We start from the raw sequence: 17,073 nt of genomic DNA on the forward strand, positions 1-17,073 counted from the left end.
TTTTGGTGACATCTGGGCTTTTAGTGTACCTATCACCCAAACAGTATGCTCCTAATCAAATATATTTCAGCATTGTTAGGAGAAAGATGTTGGCAGTTGCGGCCCCTTCTACATGAATTTTAGAACTACAGAGTTCTCCAGGGTTGCTTTATTTATCCTGAGCATGCAAGACTGAACCAAAATCAGGAACGGCTACCCTGGTATGATCCCTGCATAAACCTCTATCTTACCCTGGACTTCAGCAAATTAATTTGTAAAACTGAAATGAAACCCAGTTGGCTGAGTGAGCAAGCCATTTCTTGGTCTTCGGGTTGTTCTACTTCGGGTTGTTCCCTTTGAGTATTCTGCTTTAGACAAAGCAAACCGTCCCTCCAGGGAAAATGCCATCATTCTGGGAATTGGAACAAAGTCTGAATAGAGGAATAGATTCTACCCATATGCAAAAATGTAATGAAAGATGGATTTTGGTAATGTGCTCTTTCTGCTGATGTGCTAACGAGATACAGTGTACAATTCTATCAACATGCCCAGGAGAAGATCCAAAGCCCTCCCTTTCTCCCAATCTCTTTCTTTTATCATAGAATCTCTGAAGCTACTGAAGTAATTCGTGAGGAAAGTACTCAATGCCACATGAACCTCCTCCAATCACTTCCAAAATGGTTCGACATTCTATAAATGACAGTTTATGTGCCTATAATATGCATCTGGTGAAATGCGTATTTTCCTTTCAGAAGGTGTTTCTATTACGGTTATTCTGAACATCATGTGATCTTACAGTTGCTAGGGTAACTCCATTTTTTTTAAAGGAGAACAACAGAGTAAATAAGCATGTAAATCGACTTTGGTGCTATGTAAATTCTAGTGAATCTGTTATCGTTACCTTGACGATAAAAAAGCTGGCATTTATCTTCTCTGGCCCCCAGCACGCTTTAGTTTGAACTTAAATTTTGTAAAATACATGTGTGGATATGCCAAAGGCTCTGCAGATATTTATGAAGCAGTGCTGGTAAAGCGGTATGTTCAACAGGCAAGGCTGCCTGGACAATGACGGTGGGTCACAGAAGAACCAGGGGAGGGAGTAGATGGGAGACCAGATGTTCGGAGTCAAGAGGTAATACCTGTCAATTATGGGCTATCACTCAGTAAGCCTACTCAGCTGGCACCAGAGCTTCTGGGACAGCCGGAAATCTTGTCAACTGTCCAGGTAGTTTGTTCACCTGACGTCTCATCTATGACTTGTCTGGATCCTTTGGCGTCCCAGCACTGAAATCTGCAAAACTGCTTACGTACTTTCTGTAAGGTGAAAATTATGGATGCAGCACCTGTGATTAAGTCATGATGGCTAGAAGTAAAACTTGGTGAATATTTCTAAATGCTTATTTAGATTTCTAAAATTTCTAAATATTTAGAATCTAAATCTAAATCTAAATATTATTTAGATTTCTAAAATTTCTAAAATATTTCTAAAATTTCTAAATGTGGAATGTTTCCACATTTCCCATAAAAGGTTTGATAATTTGTTCACCTAGTTTCCATTTTATAATTGAGGTTGGCAGTGGAGGCCAAGACTAGATGTGGTGTGGGTCAATTTGGAAGAATTACTTGGAAGAAAATGAGAAAGAGACACTCAAAGGAAATCCCTTTTGAGGAAGGAGATATTCTTTTAATAATAAAAAAAAATCAACATTTGTATCAATAAAGGTGGAGATCAGAAAATGTTTCCCTTTCAATGAGAAAGATTTGGACTGTGACGAAGATAAACTAAAAAGAAAACAGTTTGACCAACTGGCAAGGGTTTGACTCCTTTCCCCTTAAAAAAATCACACTAAAAGTACAGCTTATGTTTCGAATGAGTGGATGCTCTGAATTGCAATGCAAAGTGCTAATGAAAACTTAAGACCTTACATTATTACTGCAAAGAGTACATGTGACAGGAATTCCTGTAGAAGAAAATTAAAGAGGATATATACCTTGAAAATCCAAATTTATAGCAAATTCTGCATCTATCATTTGGCGATGCTATGACTGGATGCTATGACTATTTGGAAGTATCAAAAATACTACAAAGGAAAATTAAGCTTCATTTTACTCTATCTTCTTATAAAGTGAGGCCCACATCCCAGTGATGGCTATTTCCTTAATGAGACTATGGAATTTTATCAAACCCCATAAAATGTGATTGCATTTCCTTCACTCTGAAACCACCTTATTTTAATTTCTACATGAAACTGGGATGCAATTTGTGTGTTCATTCAATGTGCTAGGGTTCCTTCTCCACCTCTCACTCACTCCTCCCCAACAAAGCTTTTGCCAAATCTGCAGCATGTTTTACAATGGATAGAGTCTTAGGATGGAGGCAACTACAGTCAGGAGGAGTCAGGAGCTAAGATAAACAAAAGAACATGAAAACAGTGATGGTGATGCCTCATGTGATTAGCTCTGTGGTCCCTGCCTCTTCTCAGAGTGACAGGCAGAAAAATCAACAGTTAATTCCAGATCCATCAGGGGCTGTGCTGCCTTTCTATAGAAATGATGAGTTTAGAGGGCAAGCTGCAAATGAGTGTCTGAGCACTTGCGGGAGGTGCCGAGTGTCATGGCCGGACGGAGTTCGTGTGGCATCGCTGTCTGCTGCATCCAAGAGATCATGGGGCCCTTCCAGAAGAGGAACAGCAGGGTCGCGCAGAAATGGAAGGTAAAAGAGGTTAATTTATGGAAATTATCCAGGTCATGCAACCAGTAGGACATATCAAGCAGATTTAAGAGAACAGCAGTAACGTATGTAGGATCTGACTTTTAATAGGTTATGAGACGCTGACAGTTAACGGGGGCCAGGTCACTTTTGGAGACAAAAGCTAACATTTCCAGAGTGCTTATAATGCACCAGGCACTGTGCAAAGACCCAAAGCAGTGTGAGAGATACTGTGATCCCCATTTTACAGATGAGGAAATAGAGGCTCTAAGAGTTTCAGCATGAAGTCAGTAAGGGGCAACGGTGGGATTAACTCCTACCTTGGGCACTATAGGGACAGCACCTAGGAACTACATTATGTGGGCATTCATGACCAGATTTTTATTTATTTTAAAATCAGAAGAAAAATAATGAACTTTTAGATAGAAGAAACTGCTTAAATATAGAATATTAATATATTTGTCTGTATACTAATGTAATCATAGGATATAATTTTTAATATCTTTTTAAATGGGAGCGGCCCCCAAAGTAAAGGTGCCAAGGGTTCATGGAAGACCTAATGCGGCCCTGAAGACAGAACTGGAATTAAAGGGCAAGTCTAAAGTTTTGCTTCTTCAAGTGTGGTTTGAGGACCCGCCGTATGTGCACCAGTGAAAGCTCCTTGGAAATGTAGAATCTCAGCGCAGATCTGCTGAATCAGAATCTACATTTTAATGAGATCCCCGGTAGATTCATATGCACATTAAAATTTGAGATGCACTTGACTAAATCCTGAACTAACAATTTATACTAACTCTTCATCTTCACATGAGCCACGGCAATTTTAACCTATATTGGAATCCAAAACCAGGCTGGGTAAGGACAGAGCTTTTCCTGGGAACTGGTTTAGGTGTCCTTTTACCCCTTGTAAGGCAGGCAGGTTACAAAGATGCATACAGCGGCTGGATGCAGTGGCTTACATCTATAATCTCAGCACTTTGGGAGGCTGAGGCAGGAGGATCACTTGAGGCCAGGAGTTCACGGCCAGCCTGGACAACTAAGACTCCCATTTCCACAATGATAATAACAAAAAAGGATAATAACAAAAATATTTCTACAATACAATTTCTACAATAATAAAAAAAAATACATAAAGAAATACAACTTCTGGCCGGGCACGACGGCTCATGTCCGTAATCCCAGCACTTTGGGAGACTGAAGCGGGTGGATCATGAGGTCAAGAGATAGAGACCATCCTGGCCAACATAGTGAAACCCTGTCTCCACGGAAAATGTAAAAATTAGCTGAGCGGGGTGGCGCATGCCTGTAGTCCCAGCTACTCGGGAGGCTGAGGTAGGAGAATAGCTTGAACTCAGAGGGCAGAGGTTGCAGGGAGCTGAGATCACACCACTGTGCTCCAGCCTGGTGACAGAGCGAGACTTTGTCTCAAAAAGAAAGAAAGAAAGAAAGACAACTTCTAAATAAAAATATAATTTAGAGATAACAATGTTGATTAAATCACGAATATCCTGTTACTCTTGACTTAAGCCCTGTGAAATAATTAAGGGAGTTTTGTACCAGTACTGGTTACCAACGTCAGTAATCAATGCTGTATGAAAGACGCACGGATTGGGAGTCCTCAGTCATGTCGCCTTGGTTTTTCATTCTAACAATGCTCCCTAGCAACCCCCAATTAAGAGCGCTTTGAGAAACCTGCCCGCTGGCTCCCTGCACTGGGGAATGAGGTGAACTAAGCCTAGCAGACACCTCCTCCCAAAAGGATTCTACGGCTGTACCTCTGACACCTGCTGGCTACAGGTGTTCAACAACTTTTAAGGATGAGGGCAAAGAACTATTTCAGTCTGTGAGGTGTTCTTTGAGGCTTATTAGGGAGAAGCTACAGATGGGAGGCGAAAATGGGTAAAAGAAAGAGGGAGAGAAAATAGGAGGAAAATGTGGAAAAGGCATTTGAGAGGGAAAAGCCTGAAGATGACCTTAGAACTAAGGAGCAGTAACTCCAGCGGTTCAGCACCTGTTGTCAAACACCTTGTGAATGAAAGAGCAAGGAGAGAATTTAACTGTCTAGTGAGTGTCAAATATCTGGATTAAAGGGGTGTATGTGCACACTCATCTTCACAGCACTTGTAATGATCTGAAATTACCTTGTTTACTTATTTACTTTTTTAGTCTGGGCCTCCTTTGCTAGCAAATGATCTCCATGAGAATAAGGCTCTGTCCTGTTCACTGAAGGATTCCCCACACCTCAACAGGCAGCTGGCACGTGCCTAGCGAAGTTCAGCTGAATGAGTGCAACAAAAGTTGGGGGAAGTCGGTCTTTGTGACACGCTAACCAAGTCTACAGGTCGGGATACTACCAATCTGAATCCAAGGACTCTAGAGGAGCCGATGGAACTTCTCATTCTGGCACTAATTCCTGATTCACTGCACGGCCTGGAGCAGCCACTACCTGCCCTACCCCAATCCGCCCTCTGCCTCAGTTGTTTATCTGTGGGAGAGGGATGAGAAGACTGACCTGACCTCCCTCGGAGGGACAAGATAACAAGGTGTGCATGCTCTGAAAGCAGTGCTGTGTTTCCTGGAAGAAAGCTGTTGAGATGAGCACCGCGGTGTGTTTCCTTCTGGCCGTTGAGCATCAGACAAAACCACCAAGGGCCAAGGAAGAAGAAGAAAAAGCCCAGGGGGCCAGGTGCCATGGCTCACACCTGTAATCCCAGCACTTCGGGAGGCCAAGGCGGGTGGATCACCTGAGGTCAGGAGTTTGAGATCAGCCTGGCCAACATGGTGAAACCCAGTCTCTACTAAGACTGTAAAAAATTCAAGCTTAGACTCCAGAGTGAAGATGCCATAAATATTTGCTGAACATTGTAAGTCTGGGAACTTTTTCTTTTCTCTCTTATTTCTTCCTCCTCTACCCACAGAGCAGCCTAAACTGTTAACTGACTAGAATTTTCCTAAGACATCTTTTGAATATTTTAAATCTAAAAAAATAAAAATAAAACCCAAACAATAGCCAGAGTTCAGACATAGCAGGCATTTTTAAAATAAAAGAGCTAAAGGAAGATTTGGCCAATTGAAGAGGAAACAAACAGAAAAAAGAAAATCCTCAAAAGGCTTTTTATTAATTGATCACATGTAGCTTATACTTGGAATTGAATTGGGAAAAACACTTAAATTCTGCCCTTGTCCTCTTGGGACTTACACTTTAATTCACTAAAACCAACCAAAATGGATACGGTTCTGAGTTTAAAGTAGATAGACATTGCTTTATAATCCATATCTAAAATGACCCTCTTCTTCCAGGCAAGGTGAAATAGACAGAAAAATGACAGGGCTGACTGGATAAACTGAGATATGCATACAGCAATCATTTTTTTTTCCCTAGTAAGTTACAATGATTTTTAAGGCTTCATGTCTTTGTGGTTCTTTTTTTTTGTTCCGCTTTATTCATATAAGGCAGGATGACTTATTAATCTAACTATACATTTCTTCTTTAGGTTGCAATTTTCATCTAGGGGGAAAGTCCTTTTCATATTAATGATCTGTATCATTTGTAGTAACAATACCTTTCTCCCTTTGTTTAAGAAAAAACAATAATAATGATAGTCATAAAAAAGTAGACTTTCCTCTCCATATCAAAGTCAACCAGAAAATAAACGAGAAAAACATATATTTTGATACCATGTTTCAGCCTCAGAAAAGTCAACAAAATTATTTTTACTAAATATAAAACATATAGCTCCTGCATATAGCTCAGAATCAATTAATTTAAAGTAATAATTTGTACAAACATCCTCACAAAAATTTTAAAGGGTATTAAACACCCTGTTTTATAAACGTAACACTTAATTTAGGAAAAAAAACATTTAGAAGGTAATGCATTTAGGATAAGTGCACAACACATGAAAATAATAAATGAAATTTTCCCAGTTTAGAAAATGAATGTAATTAATTAACATTTAAATTACATTTTTAATTGCAATCATGCCCTCCCAGGGGACTCATAAGGGACCATAATTGCAATTAAAAGCATGTGGATTAGATAATAAAACAATGCACACTGTCTGAAATGTGCGATTTAAAATGGAAAACAGACATTGTTATCGGCACATCTAACTTAATTGTAGCCATAAAGCAAATGTGCTGTACAAAATAAAATTCACATACGGGAACATTTAATTCTGGAGTCTCTTAAAGGGGACACGCTTGAGAGCACATTTTATGACAGGTTCTGTTGGAAACAGCCCTTTAAGGCTTTCGGATCGAGGGCTGGTGCCTTAATGTTTTTGCATTAATAAAAGCAAAGCTGAATGTTCCTATTAAAACACACAGATACATTTAAGTAAGAGATGAAACTCAATGTCTAAATTTAAGCTGCGGTGCATAATTCTATTAGCTGGACAGACTGTAAGGACATGTAATTTTGAAACTATGTCTTTTTGTGTTTTCTTTTTTTTTAATTACTTTTTTTCTTTTCATTTTTTATTGTCTTTCCTTCCTTTTGAGAGGAGCACCATGAAAGGTGTGGGGATTTGAGCCTGGAGAAGGAAGAGCCGGAGACATGTGTCTTGGGAATGGCTAGATCTGGGCCCAAACACCACTCTGACGTCCTAACATCCAATATCCCTCACCTTAAGGAAGACAAACCAATGCCCTTTCATTATGTAAAGGCCTCCTATTTTAGTACCACTAAGCTCAGCATTATTTTATTAGAAACCTTTTTTCACACCACATATACCAGCATTCACGACTGCGGGTGCATTTGCCAATGTCTGGAGACATTCTCTGATTGTCACAACCTGGGGGGAGAGGTGCTACGATCATCCAGTGGGTGGAGGCCAGGGATGCTGCTGAACAGTGCACAGGGCCCAGGAAAGACTCCTCGGCCCCTGCAACCACCATCATAGCAGGAAAATATCTGGTTCAAAAGCGTCAAGGTTCAGAAACCCTGGTTCACCTTAGGAGAGAGGAGAGATGCCAAACTTCTAAGGAAGCAGACTCAGATTTTGGCATATGCTTGCTAGGAAATACAAAACTGTATCTATCCTAAGAGGAAATGAACAAAACTCTTTCAGAATCGCATTACGGTAGATACAGGCTGCAGTCTACTGCTTCTTAGCCTAGATGTCAATTTCATTTGCTTATTTATGAGGAACAGTGACTCTGTTTACGGTACAAATGTTAACACGAAATTAGAAGCGGCCTAGCCCTAGAAAAGCAGTGTAATCGAAAGACAAAGTCTAGACTTCGGGGCTGGATAGATCTCCATTCAAAACCTGGCTCTGTAATTGTGTGACTCTGCTAGAGTTGATTTTCCTCTGCAAGTCTCAGTTTTCACATCTGTTTTCCAAACAGTAGTTATAGCATTCTTGTCTTCAATGGTAGTATGAAGATCCGAAAAAAAATGGGCATATATTTGCAAATATACAAACTTAGACACACATACATTTATTGAATATGTTTACTTATGAATGTATAAGTATACATACCATACATTGGATATATAACTGTGAACTGTGTATAAATACCTTTCCATAAGTATAATATGCAATGTATATATAGGCACATACCTGGGCATGCACATTTGCAAAATTTATTAAGTGATATGCAAATTTCTATAAAAATAGACCACTATTCTCAAGACTTGAGTTCTTGACACTGTGAAGAACTGATATAAACTGGATTCTGTTTAAAAAGGGGAGGGGGAATGACATCTAATTCCTTTGACAAGTTTAAATTTACATATATGCACAGTTCAGTGCATTCTACAAACTCAATCATGCAACAGATTTTTTTGAAGGGCTTACTATATGCCAGGAACCATGCTAGCCTTGGCGATGTAGTTAAAAAAGAAAGTTGGAAGAAAAGGGTTTTAGGTAGATAATAAAACATCTGGACTTGATCCTAGGACAATGGGAAATCATTGACGACTTTGGGCAAAGAAATAAAACCAACAGATTTGCATTTCCTAAGAGATTACTGAATAATGTGGAGCATTGGTCAAAGAAACATGGGAGACTTGAGCTCAACACGGCTGGAGCAATGATGTTGAGAGGCCAGGAGTTGGTACAATTATGGCTTGTAGAGTTTACCGGATTGGAGGAAGAGCCGAAACCAGCTGACAATACAATTTTTGTTTCGAATAAAGCCCAGAAATGTGAGAATCAACTCTCAATTTCTTAACCTAATGAAGGGCAGTAAAAATGAAGATGTAAGACTACTTAGATCTGAGACCAATGAGTCCTGGATACCTATCCATCCCACTTACCTGGAGCAAGTAAAAATTACAGATTCCTAAACCTCATTCAGACCTCTCAAATTGGAATGGATGGGCAGGACGTCTGGAGTCTATAATTCTGATGCTTGGCATGTTTAGGGAAGACTGTACTGTCATAAATATTGTTTATTTGTAATTCAGATTACAAATCAAAAATATTTTGAACATTATTCAATAAACTGAAAAGCTGATATCTAGGATGATAGCAGAAGTGATGCTATCTGTTTGCCAAATCCTTTTTCTTCTTTCTCTTCCTACAGGAAGACCACTCTTCCCAGTTTCTGGCCAATGGGATGTGGGCAGAAGTGATAGGCATCAGTTACAGAACTCATTCACACCTTCTTCAATGGTTTTGGAAGCCACATGCTTCAGATGGCAACGCTACCCTGGTAAAGAAGGTTGCATCTGAGTCACCACGTGGAGATCAACTTTGTATGTGTGAAAAATGAATGTTGACTGTGTTGGGCCACTGAGATATTTAGCTGTTTGTATCACCAGCTAGCCTTATTTATCCTAATGAATACAAGGAGACAAACAAAAACATCTTTCAGAGTATGTCATAGAATCCATATATATTCAATCAATTTTTCCAATATTCATCATAAGTTTTCTAAGGCAAAGTCTCTGAATAGCCAGCTATACATGCTATTTCTAGCTTCTGGATTGGTATATTTGAGTGGATTTTAACCGTTTTGGAGTTTAACCAAGAACACATTCCATTCTCATAAACTGGACTATATGAATAAGCCAGTGGGTTTTATTTGGCAGGTGGGGAGGTTGGCTCCTAGGGGACATTGAACAATGTCTGGAGACATTTTTGTCTGTCACAGCCTGGGGTGAGGTGCTAGTGGCATCTGGGGGTAGGGGCTACACATCCAATGATGAACAGGAGAGCCTCCGTCAGCAAACAATTATCCAGTCCAAAATGTCAACAGTGCCATTGTTCAAACCCTGAACAAATCAAATTCAGAGTGCACCTGCTCTCGCGGACTGAGGTTTGCTTGCCTTCTAGACATAATCACACACCCATGATGCCAAAAAGAACAGTGACCAACTGATGCCAGACAGACCCTGCAGTCCAACAAATCAGACTGCCCACGCCTGGCAAGGCGACTATTGCCACTCCCTGCCAGATTGTGGAAATCAGTTTGTCAGAAAGACAGACAGAAACGTACCAGGGACTTTTTGTCACCTGGGCATAAGGAAACACCTTGAAAGACAGTTATTCACATGTTCAACTTTGTCTTCTTTATTCCAGTGTTGGTGCTAATATCACATTTGTCTTAACTTCACAGACTCTACGGGGGACGTAACACCCTACCCAGTGGGAGTGTGCATTGGCAGGTGCTGCAAAGTCCACCTCTCTGCCACCTTCACCACTTGCATCTCTCATTCAAACACACATGGCCTCCATGGAGAACAATTCAAGACTGCAATGTTTAAGACATTATGACTTAAACTGCCATCCAAATGATATGATTTGAGGAATACCTAGAGTCCCTTATTACACTTACACACACACACACACACACACACACACACACACACACACCCCCAAGCAAGCAAAGAAACAAAACATTACTCCCTACCATTCTCCACCCTGACACAAGGTCTGATCTCAGCACAGCCTGGTGACTGTGAGAATGAGTGATGGGGTCGGACAAACATAGGTTTGAAGCCTGACTTCCCCGCTTCCTACCTGTGATTTTAGGCAAGTTATTAAACATGCCTGAGCAACAGTTTTCTCGCCTATATGGTGAAAATAAAGTCCACCTCATATAGTTGGTGTGAAGATCAGAAGAGAAAATGTATATAAAGTGCTCAATTTAATGTCTGGTTACAGTAAATGCAAACTATATCCTTCTTGACATAGAATAAAAGCTCTCCTCCATAGAGAGCATAGTCATACGTGACTTGGCCTCTGTTGGCCTCTACCTTCATCTTTCTACTTCATTCTGGATTCACTGAGCTCCAGCCACCATCTTTCTTTTCCAGAAAGAACAAACCCAACTCATTCTCACCCCAGGACCTTTGCACCTGCTGCTTTCTCTGCATGCAAAGCTCTTCCTCCAGATTTTTCTCCTGACCGAGACTGATCAGCATTCTGGTCGCAGCCTACATGTCACTTTCCTCTGACCATTGTCTCCATAGTTGTTCCCACCCTTATTCTTAGTCATTCACTATTACATTATCAGTTTTACTTTTTTACAATACTTAGAAGCATCTGAGTCTATCCTATTCACATATTTATGTACCTGTTTATTGTCCTTTTCCCACCATTGATTGTAAGCTGCATGCAGGCAGAGAGTTTGCCTTACTTTTGTTTTGATTTTATTATTTTTTTTAGATAGAGTCTCACTTTGTTGCCCAGGCTGGAGTGCGGTGGTGTGATCTTGGCTCATTGCAACCTCCACTTCCCAGGCCCAAGTGATCCTCCTACCTCAGCCTCCCAAGTAGCTAGGACTACAGGCATATGCCACCATGCCTTACTGTTTTTTGTATTTTTAGTAGAGATGGGCTTTTGCCATGTTGGTCAGGCTGGTCTTGAACTCCTGGTCTCAAGTGATCCACCGACCTTAGCCTCCCAAAGTGCTGGGATTACAGGCATGAGCCACCACTCCTGGCCTAATTTTTAATTTTTCAAATGTTTAATTTTGTTTTTTGTAGAGACAGGCTCTTACTATGTTACCCAGGCTGGTCTCAAACTCCTGGCCTCAAGTAATCCTCCCGCCTCAGCCTTCCAAGGTATTGGGATTACAGGTGTAAGCCATCATGCCCAGCCCAAATTTGCCTTATTCAATGGCTGTGTGCACCACACTTAGAGTTTTTCTTACCCAGTTGGTTTTCAATGAACATTTGTTGAATAAAGTATATCAAAATTAACTTGATTAACAGAATATGTTGAAACTAACCCAACACCTCTTGAGAAACCTTTTAATAACAAAACCAAGGATGGGGAAATCTAACATGGACTCTAAGCTTCCAGCAATGTCCTCGAAGGGTGGAGATGTCCAGTTGTCCCTACAGCCCATTTTAGACAAATCTTCAACTTGCATTAGTTTCTGGTAAGTCATTGCAGGAACAAAGAGTTCACAGATTTGGGAATGGGACCACTAAACATATGCCACCATCTGAAACCAGAAAGTTTGTGATGAACTTCAGTGTCCAGGCCAGAAGACAGAATGATGGGAGTGTTGTGTGAGCCCATCAGAAAGGAGCTCAGTGTTAAGCGGCTGTGCGAGGGTTTGCAGTCACCGCTGTGTGTGAGTCTGTGTGTGGACCCAAATGGGCAGTCAAGGGTGGCTGGGAGGACTACCTAATTACATTTCAAATTGCACCATCAGGCGACTCCACTTGGCCACTCTTTCACTTGCCCCGTGAAATGGATCTGAGACACAAACTACGCCTTAACTAGGCAGCCTCCACTGTTGCTGATCTCATTAGTTGCCCAATTGGGCAAGACAGGTTTTAATTGCATGCCAGAAGCTTTAGTTTTCTGCCCCAGGCAAACAGTTAACCACATTAGTGTACCACTGACACATTAGAAGTTGGTCAGCAATAAAAAGTGAAAGAGCCACTTTTAGAGGGAAGTGAGGTACCTGTCGGTTTCAAGCACTTTCTCCCTAGCATCTGTAGCTACCTGCAGGAGAAAATTTTCAGTCGCCACCACGACAATGTGACAAGGTGTAAATAATGCATGGTGCTATATTTTACAGCTTCATGGTATGATGTAGGATAATTGATTAGGAAAAGGCTTGAAGGCAGACAAATCTAGTTCACACATGGGCTGTGTAACTGACTAGTTATTTCCTCAGTTTCCTCATCTGTCAGACAGGAAAAATTATTGACACTTGCCTCTTTGAGCTATTACAAAGATTGAATGAGAATGAAATATTGCAGGTAAAACCTTGGGTCCAAACTTTGACACTTCATAGGCACACTATGAGTGTTAGCCGTTATTATTACTTTTATCCATCCACATCCATTCATCCATCCATCCATCCATCCATCCATCCATCCATCCATCCATCCATCCATCCCATCTATTCATCCATCCATCCATCCATCCATCCATCCATCCATCCATCCTTCCATCCACTCATCTATCCATCCACTCATTCATACCAGCCTCTGTGACAAGTGTAATGGTTTGCAAGACCACTAGTCAGGGATATTGGAAAGTAGAAGCAGAGATTAAATGAAAGTGGTGATCATACAAGTATCAATCAAGGATCCTTGCATCCCAAACAAACATCAATGATATTAGGCACCTCTAAGCTTATCCTTTTATGGTACACAACATATGTTTATTTTATGGAGTTCCTTATGGAAATAATGTTACTATGATTTAAATGTCAGACGCATGGAGCATCCTATTTAAAGCCAATGCATAGGGAAAAGGGGATATTGTTAGGAAGGTGAAAACTTCAGTGTCTCACTTCAACTGCTTGCTTCTATAGAAGGCTAGTATTTCATTTAATCCTTCAGAACAGTGTAGTTCAATATAGTAGTCACTAACTCCATGTGGGTGTTTAAAATAAAATAAAATTTAAAAATAACTTGTTTCTCAGTTGCACTAGCTAACAGGGCTCAGCAGCCACAGATGCCTAGTGCTACTAGAGTAGACACACAGATAGAGGATGTTTCCATTATCACAGAAAGTTCTCTTGGACAGCACCTCTTCTAGTTAATATTTAGTTTCTTATCTCAGTATTTCAACCCCTATGTATATTCCTTTTTTTTTTTTTTTTACAATTTTACGTATTTTTATTTATTTATTTATTTATTTAAATTTATTTATTATTATTATACTTTAAGTTGTAGGGTACATGTGCATAACGTGCAGGTTTGTTACATATGTATACTTGTGCCATGTTGGTGTGCTGCACCCATCAGTATATTCCTTTTTTTTGAGGAGGAAAGGTGACCAGGAAAATGATCTCTTCCTTTTAATAGTTGTAAAACTATGAAATATTTTGCCTATCAAATTGTCAGTAATCAAAATAAAAGGCAAAGGTGAGATGAAGTAGACATTGACCTGCATTTCTGGTAGTAGTATATCGATTAATCTCTCCTACTGGGGAGAAGTTGTTTAATAAAAATCCAGAGAAATACAAATATTCCTACCCTTTGATCCAGTAATCCAAGCTGATTCCTAATCCTAAAACGAATTCCAATCTATTTTAGGATAATAGTTAAAAAAAATAGAAACTCTACATAAAAAGAAACTGTGGTTTAGGAAACTAGAAGGGGCTTAGCTCAGTGAATCTGACTTAGAATCTCTCACCAGGTTGCAGTCAAGGCCCTGGGAATGAAGAGCCCACTCCTAAGTTAACTCATGTAGTTTTTGGCAAGTGATTTTTGGCAGACTTGTGGACTGCCTAGTGACACCTTCAGTATCTCACCAAACCACAGGATAGCTCACACCACAGTTACTGGCTCTCCCCCAGGGTGAGTGATTCAAGAGACAGACAGCGTGCATACGCTTAAGATGGAAGCCACCATCTTTTTATAACCTAATCTTGGAAGTGACATCCCAACATGTTTGCCATATTCTGTTTACTAGAGGAGGGTCAATAAGTCCATCCACTCTCAAGAGGATAAAATCACACAAGGACAGGGAGCTCAGGAGGTGGGGACCCCCACACCTCCTGGGTGTGATGCCTATCACAAAAATCATAGGTACAATATAGTCACATCATTTGAAACAATAAAAAAGTTGTGTTTGGTGTTTAAAAGAGGAGCAGAGAGGCTGATAGACAGGAAACAGAATGGATCTTCCTCTTTATAGTAGGACTATGGAGGAAATTGCTTTCCTACATTCTTTTCAGTATTTTCCAATAGTAAACTTTTAAAAAACAATTATTATGATGGAAACACTCAATAAAAGTTATTGAACTGGAAAGAAACTGGTTAAAAATGAGCAGGTGTTATATTTGTAACTGAGGAAGGTCATTTTAAATCTACTTCCAACTCTGAAACTAACTTTCTTATTTTCTCCCCTCCCCAGCTTTGTAAAGAAAACCATCAGGAGGTGTCTCTGTAGTTAACAGTTAGAATGTGCAAGGTAACAGCATTAGAACGCTACATCTCTGCCTCTATACCGCTTTTTCCTGGAGCATAGCCCCTCCTTTCCCATGCAACACCCCCTCCTAACGAATTCCCAGAGTACCCTATATTTTAACGTCTACAAGGACAAGGAAGGCAGGATTGATGGCCCTGCAGTCATGTCCTGGGCTGACACTGGCAATGGAAGGTAACTCATGCTTAGCACTTGACGTAATTTTTTGATGACTGAAACCTGATCCCATCGACCGATTCCCCAGTGGCTGATCTCATCTCTTTACCATCAGAGAAACTGAAGTCGAGTTACCAGGAAAGATAAAAAAGAGGAAGCAAGTGGGCGACATCTCAGCATAGAAAAGAGTAAGCTTGTCTTTGATCTTTTATCCAAAGAACATTCCTAATTCTCACAAATGATGAACCGAACCCAAACCATTGCGGCAGCCAGTCCTTCCCTCCCTGCCCCATCCCCGGCCAGGCCAGATTCTTCTGAGCTGGGTGTCCATGAAGTTCTTCAGAGGAAACTACAAGTTTGTTATTTTTTTTTCCTTCAGTTATGATTTTGAGGAGAGTCTCTTTTATTCATACAATTGAGAAGAAAAGAATAATGCAATCCACAAAACACTCTTGGAAGGGTTTCAAAAATAAACATCATAAACAATGGCAATAAAAATGAGCCTTTAGTGAGTATTTCGAGCCAGGAACTGGAGGCAGATGACAAGGGTTGAGGTTCAGATTTGCCATACAGTCACTATGTGTCTCCAGACAAGTCACTTTTCCTCCCTAAGCCTCAGTTTACTAATCGGAGAAGTCATAATAATTGTACCCATTCATTGGTGAAGATTAAAGGAAAGGGACCTAAGGTGGATATATAATGCCTGAGATATAGTAATTGCTTATTAAAGTGTGATCTTTCTCTACTTTAACTCAAATAATATCACTCATTTACTTAAAACTCTGTGATATGCTTTGGCTCTGTGTCCCCACCCAAATATCATCTGGAATCATAATCTCCACTTGTCGAGGGAGGTACCTGGTGGGAGGTGATGGAATCATGGGAGCGGATTCCTTCATGCTGTTCTCATGATAGTGAGTTCTCACAACATCTGATGGGTTTATAAGTGTTTGGCAGTTCCTCTTTCGCTTGCACTGTCTTTTCCTGCTGCCTCATGAAGAAGTTACTGGTTTCTCCTTTGCCTTCTGCCGTGACTGTAAGTTTCCTGAGGCCTCCCCAGCCATGCAGAACTGTGAGTCAATTAAGCCTCTTTCCTTTATAAATTACCCAGTCTCAGGTAGTATTTTATAGCAGGCTTCCTATTACAGAGAATGAAATCGAAACTCCTTACCATGAGCTACAAAGCCCTGTCTCATCAGTCTGCGTGCTCCCCATCATGTTCACCCTCCTCCCACCCACGGGTCTTTCCTCTAACCCTGTGGCACACCACGTTTGCTCTCACCTCAGGGTCTTTGCACTGCCTAGAACACTTAGGGCCTTCTCACTGCCTAGAGCACTCATTCCTCAGACATTCATTTGGCTGGGTTTTTCCTCAATAATGAGCTCTCAAGTCAAATACCACTTCATCAGATAGCCTTCCATTACCTCCTTTTTTGTTTTGCTGAAAATAACCAGAGTTGCTTTCTGTCATTTACAAAGGAGTCTAATGGAACCAAGTAGCAATGTTCTTGAAAAAACAAAACAAAACAAAAAACCAAAGATTTTGCTGTTTCTTTCCCCTCTGTATTTGCTAACTTTATCATGACTTTATTCTTAAAGCCTATCGCTGGCCTGCTTTTATTAATATATTAGTAGAAATTTTCACCTGGCCTATTAGCACCTTATGAAGAAATAGATTAAGAATAGGGAATAAACAGATGAAGAGGTAAATTTAAAGAAGATGGGCCTATGGTGAGTAAAAGAAAAGTGTTTCCAGAGGTGTAGTTTGCCACATGGTTCATGTAGAAAGAGTAAACTGCTGAAATGTCTTTTCTTTTTTTTTTTTTTTTTTTGAGACAGAGTCTTACCCTGTCACCCAGGCTGCGGCGCAGT

At 40.4% G+C, this 17,073-nt stretch overlaps 1 protein-coding gene and 1 long non-coding RNA gene across 6 annotated transcripts in view; one reads left to right on the forward strand and one right to left on the reverse strand.

Moving 5' to 3' along the window:
• LOC105470656 (teashirt zinc finger homeobox 2) overlaps nt 1-17,073 on the reverse strand; it is a 503,687-nt gene that overhangs the window by 297,585 nt on the left and 189,029 nt on the right. The gene's annotated exons all lie outside the window — the stretch shown is intronic.
• LOC139358427 (uncharacterized) lies at nt 4,617-15,098 on the forward strand. 3 transcript variants are annotated; one of them, XR_011613229.1, is made up of 3 exons: nt 4,617-4,753; nt 9,224-9,395; nt 14,974-15,098. It is a non-coding gene; the product is annotated as an uncharacterized lncRNA (long non-coding RNA). The 3 variants fall into 3 exon arrangements; XR_011613228.1 differs by lacking the exon at nt 14,974-15,098 and adding an exon at nt 10,259-10,393; XR_011613230.1 differs by lacking the exons at nt 4,617-4,753; nt 14,974-15,098 and adding exons at nt 5,415-5,553; nt 10,259-10,393.

Source organism: Macaca nemestrina, chromosome 15 (assembly GCF_043159975.1).
Source record: "Macaca nemestrina isolate mMacNem1 chromosome 15, mMacNem.hap1, whole genome shotgun sequence".
NCBI lineage: Eukaryota > Metazoa > Chordata > Mammalia > Primates > Cercopithecidae > Macaca > Macaca nemestrina.